The sequence below is a fragment of the Somniosus microcephalus genome, unplaced genomic scaffold, assembly GCF_052327205.1.
Source record: "Somniosus microcephalus isolate GS21.2 unplaced genomic scaffold, FLI_Smic_1.0 scaffold148, whole genome shotgun sequence".
In the NCBI taxonomy this organism is placed as follows: Eukaryota; Metazoa; Chordata; class Chondrichthyes; order Squaliformes; family Somniosidae; genus Somniosus; species Somniosus microcephalus.
In genome coordinates this window covers 575,218-581,217 of record NW_028225335.1, presented here as the reverse complement: position 1 = coordinate 581,217, position 6,000 = coordinate 575,218, and positions in this window count along the sequence as shown.

The following is a 6,000-nucleotide window of genomic DNA, read 5'->3' as shown; positions in this document are numbered from 1 at the left end:
GAGGCCTTCTCCCTCCTCACTATCAGCATCATCATCTTCCTCTGTTTTATTATACGGAGGAGGTGGTGGAGCGGTAGGTGTACATGACCGGGGACCAAAGAGTCCCCTTTCACTCTGACTCGCCTGAATTTCTCTCCGTTGTTTTTTATTTCTGCTCTGGCTGCTTTTAATTCCTCTATTTTTGGTTTGTTTAAGGGGGTACATTGTAAAAGCTGTCGTACTATTATTACACCGGCCTTTTGGGTACGTTTAGTTTTCTCTTTTTGCCACTAAGACTTTTGAATGACGGGGTCCTGACTTGGATCCCTTCTGTCTCTTAACATTTTGTCGATTAAGCCCTTCCGGTCCTCTGCATAGAATCTAGGAAGGGTTCCTTCCACACCCCCGTCTAATTCTTTCCCCGATGCCATTTTGTGGTCTGACCTTCCCCGGCTTTACATACAACTTCTACTTGAGTTTATGTCCATTCGGCCTCTCCACGCGACCTAAATCCTATCCCAAAATGTATTTACACAATAATATACGTAGTAAAAGACTCGATGTCAACACTCGTGCATTTACCTTTCACTCTGACTGACTGGCTTTTATCACAATGACAATGACTCTTCCAATACTTTGTCTAATGTTTATGCGTAATATATCAAGATTATACTCACTACACGTCCAAATGCGTCCGTCATTTTACCGCTTTATAGACTCGTCACGATTTGGATACCCATTCAGCAGACAGATGGGTGACCGCCTGGATCACGTAAATTTTCCAGGTGGTGTCTCAAATCTACTCACCCCCTTGTGTCCTCGTGGCCGTTGTCCGTCTACATTCTGACATATCCTGCCGACTACGCCAAATGTTGTGGCAAAATTAAATAATTAAGTCCACACACTAGTCTGTAAATGGTAAAGAGCCAAGCAGTTTATTTAAAACACAAAACTATTCAACAGTACAATACAAACAGTCCACGGAGGTAACTAAAGGCTGATCGGGGAGTACAGCTAGAGCTCCTTTAGCTGGTTCCTGGCTGTCTCCTCGATTGACTTCAATTTCTATTATTTAAGTGTACAAAAGCCGTGGAAACCTCGTGCACAGCTCATGACATTGTTCTAATTGGCTTAAAGCCCACATGCACAATTTGTTACATTGTTTTAATTGGCTGGAAGCCTGCATGCACAATTGCTGATTGTCACATGATCTTTATGATCTTATATGTTGTTCCCCACGTGGTTTTACTTCCCTAGTTCATGGCTGGTGCTTCTGTCTCTGCTGTCATCCTGTGTGCAAGCAGCACTGTTAACCCCTTAAGTCCTGAAGGGCACCTATGTTACCCTTCACTAAAAATCCACTTCACCCTCATCATTTTGAACACCTCTATTAGGTCTCCTCTTAACCTTCTCTGCTCTAAGGGAAACAATCCCAGCTTCTCCAATTTCTCCACATAACTGAAGTCCCTCATCCCTGGTACCGTCCTGGTCAACCTCCTCTGCACCCTCTCCAAGGCCTTGACATCCTTCCTAAAGTGTGGTGCCCAGAACTGTACACAAGACTCCAGTTGAGGCCAAAACCCTGCAGCTGTACAAAACCCTGGTTAGACCACACCTGGAGCATTGTGAGCAGTTCTGGGCACCACATCTTAGGAAGGATATATTGGCCTTGGAGGGAGTGCAGCGTAGGTTTACCAGAATGATACCCGGACTTCAAGGGTGAAGTTACGAGGAGGGATTACACAAATTAGGGTTGTATTCCCTGGAATTTAGAAGGTTTTAGATCTGATCGATGTTTTCAGGATATTAAGGGGAACAGATAGGGTAGATCGAGAGAAACTATTTCCGCTGGTTGGGGATTCTAGGACTGGGGGCATAGTCAAAAAAATTAGAGCCAGACCTCTCAGGAGTGAAATTAGGAAACACTTCTACACACAAAGGGTGGTAGAAGTTTGGAACTCTCTTCCGCAAACAGCAATTGATGCTCGATCAATTGTTAATTTTAAATCTGAGATTGAAAGGTTTTTGTTAACCAAAGGTATTAAGGGATATGGGCCAAAGGCGGGTGTATGGAGTTAGGTTGCAGATCAGCCATGATCTCATTGAATGGCGGAACAGGCTCGAGGAGCTGAATGGCCTCCTCCTGTCCTATGTTCCTAACTAGTGATTTGTAAAGGTTTAGTGTAACTTCCTTGTTTTTGTATTCAATGGCACTATTTACAAAGCCAAGTATCCCATACGCTTTCTGAACCGCCTCATCAACTTGCCGTGGCACTTTCAAAGACTTGTGAATATGGACCCCCAGGTCCCTCTGCTCTTGCACCCCCTCAAAATAGTCCCATTTAGATTATACGGCCTCTCCCTGTTGTTTCTCCCAAAGTGCATCACTTCACACTTATCCTCATTTAATGTCATCTGCCTTGTGTCTGCTCATTTCACAGTCTGTCTCTGTCCTTCTGAAGTCTGCTACTACTACACTCACAAAACTTGGCAACATAGCAAATAGTATCATCCGTAAACTTTGTAATTGTTCACCGATACCCAAGTCCAGGTCAGTTATATATAACAAGAAAAGCAATGGTCCTAATCCCGACCCCTGGGGGAGCCCACTGCATACTTCCCTCCAGTCAGAAAAACATCCCTCGGCACTGCTCACTGCCTCCTCTCCCTTAGCCAATTATATACCCAGATTACCATCAGCCCTTTAATTCCCTCTGCTTCTATTTTCAGAGTAAGTCTCTTATGTGGTATTTTATCAAATGCCTTTTGAAAGTCCATATATACAACATCTGCTGCACTACCTTCATCAACCCTCTGTTACTTCATCAAAGAACTCAATCAGGTTAATCAGACACGATTTACCTTTAACAAATCCATACTGTCTGCCCCTTATTAACCCATGCTTCTCCAAGTGAGAATTAATTTTGTCCTTGACAATGGTCTGTAGACGTTCACCACACTGACATTAGACTGATTGGCCTGTAGTTTCCAGGTTTATCCCTCTTCCCTTTTTTTAAACAGGGTGTAACATTTGCAATCCTCCAGTCCTCTGGCACCACTCCCATATATCTGAGGGAGATTGAAAGATTGTGGTCGGAGCTTCTGCTATCTCCACCCTCGCTTCCCTCTGCAATCTAGGATGCATCCACCTGGACTGGGTGACTTGTTAACTTTGAGTGATGACAACCTATTTAGCACCTCCTTTCTATCCATTTTTATCCAATTTCTCTACTCCCCCTCCTCTACTGCGACATTAACTTCATCCTCTTCTTTTTTGAAGACAGATGCTAAGTACTCATTCAGTACCTCAGCCACGCCCTCTGCCTCCGTATGATGAGCTCCTATTTGGTCCCTAATCGGCTCCACCATTCCTTTAACTATCCTTTTACTATTCATACGTTTATAAAAGATTTTTGGGTTCCCTTTTACATTACCCACTAATCTTTTCTTGTATTCTCTCCCTTGTGCCAGCTGTGGCTCAGTGGGTAGCACACTTGCTCTCTGAGTCAGAAGGTTGTGGGTTCTAGTCCCACTCCAGGGACTTGAGCACATAAAGCTAGGCTGACACTCCAGTGCAGTGCTGAGGGAGTGCTGCACTGTTTCTGATGAGACTTTAAACTGAGGCCCCGTCTGCTCTCTCAGGTGGATGTAAAAGATCCCATGGCACTCTTTTGAAGAAGAGTAGGGGAGTTATCCCCGGTGTCCTGGCCAATATTTATCCCCCAACCAACATAACAAAAACAGATTAGCTGGTTATTATCACAGTGCTGTTTCTGGGAGCTTGCTGAGCACAAATTGGCTGCCGTGTTTCCCACATTACAACAATGACTCCACTTCAAAAGTACTTCATTGGCTGTAAAGAGCTTTGAGATGTCTGGTGGTCATGAAAGGCGCTATATCAATGCAAGTCTTTCTTTCATATATAGTTTTTCAATTTCCCCCGCGCACTCTGTATTCTCCTGGTGTTTGACTGTATTCTGTACCTGACATTTGTCGTAAACCTCCTTTTTCTGTTTTATTCTAACGTCTACATCGTTTGTCATCCAGGGAGCTTGAGCTTTGGACGCCCCATCTATCCTCCTTATGGGAATATGCTTGGTTTGTACTTGGTGTCAAATTTTGTTTTATAACGCTCCTGTGAAGCACGTTGGGACATTTTACTACATTAAATACGTTCTATAAATACAAGTTGTTGTTATTGTCTGAAACTAACAAATTCCACAGAGGAAAAATAACAGTATTTTTACTCCCAAATATTAAATATTTTGTTCCACGAGATTTATCTGCTTTATTGATTAATTTAAAAAGTCTCTATTAAAACCTGAGCCAGTGTATTGTGAGCCAAAGAGCCTTGTGTCCAATGTGGGGAATAAAGGCCCACAGCCTCCCCTGGCCCCGGGCCCTGAACAAGGGACTGGAGAAACTCGCTGCCCTGCAGATCAGACAATCAGCCGGTGCTAGTCCCGCCCCTCAGGCTCCCCGATTGGTTGGAGGACCCGCTGCCCGCTTGCTCCTCCAGCCCAGCCCCGCTCGCTCCCTATTGGTCGGAAGCTCCCGTCAATCACCCGGGCAGTGTGAGCTGAGCATGCGCAGACCTTGGCAGCAGCCGCTGACACATCAGGTGAGAGAGCTCAGGGAGAGGGTTAATGAACCCCAGGGGAGGCTGCGAGATTCTCAGCAGCTCAGCTCTACTCGGTGCTGTGTGAATGGGCTGCTCCACACCCCGGCTGCTCATGGGGAGTGTCAGTGCGGAGGGCCCAGTGCAGAAGGCCCAGGGTGGAAGACCCAGAGGAGAGTGTCCTAGGCGGGAGGCGCAGCGCGGAGGACCCCAGGCTGGAGGCCCAGGGCGGAGGACCCCAGGCGGGAGGCCCAGCACGGAGGACCCCAGGCGGGGGGCCCAGGGTGGAGGACCCCAGGCTGGGGGCCCAGGGCGGAGCGGCTGGTCGACAGAAGCGGAGTCGGGAGATGCTGTGGGTGAGCATGCTGCACGGTTTCTAAAGTTGAAGAACGGTCTCCGGCCCGAATGAGTTCCAGCGGCCCCGCCTGTGCTTCGTCTGGTGGCAGCTGTGAGGCTTTGTTTCGGTGATGGGATCGGGTTTGTGCGCTGCCATTTTGGTGGAGGAAAGACAGACTGTTCCTATCTATAGTCTGGTGCTTGAACAGTCATAAGATGGGAAAAGAGAACGGGATACAAGTGAAAGGAAAAAAGGAAAATAAAAGACAAAACAAGGTATATCGGCAAGGAATAACCAATGTCTTGATGGCTGGGTCCTGTGAGTGATTACAGCAAGAAGAAGGACATTTGAGTACTCGTTTTCCTCTTTTACGGGATTTGAGAAAGTGGTCGGCTTCTTTTCTGTGGAAAGGTTGAAGACTGTGGATAAGGATTATGACATTATATGGTTGGATAACATCACGTGAAGATGAGGAGTTATTAGAGTGCCAATAGGACTGGCGGTGAACTGGTATTACTTGTATTTTGAAGATGTTTCGGGTTCTGGTTAAAAGTAGTTTACTTGAAGTCTTGTGATTTTTTGATATGGTTGTAGGACTTTGTATATTGTGGTGTTATTTAGTGTTAAAGCCTTCCTTAATCAAACGAATGAACGCTCTAGTGAACGCACGCATGCGGATACAAATATATGCACACACGCATGCATACACAATGGAACTTACGTTTGACCGAATGAAGGGCCCGCTCCCCAGGACAGGGGTCACTTGGTGAGCGTGAGGCCTGCCGGATGGATAAACGAACGCACGCACACAGGTAGACAAATGATACGCACGCATACACAATGGAACTTACGTTCGACTGAATGAAGGGCCCTTGCTCCCCAGGATGAAGGCCCGCTTGGTGAGCGCGAAGCCTGCCGGATGGATGAACGAACGCATGCATGCACACAGATAGAAATGGCACACATGTACACAGTCATGCACAATGGAACTTACGCTTGAGCGAACGAACGGACGAATGGAGGAATGAATGATTGAACGATGCCAGTTGGACTGGTGTGTACAGAT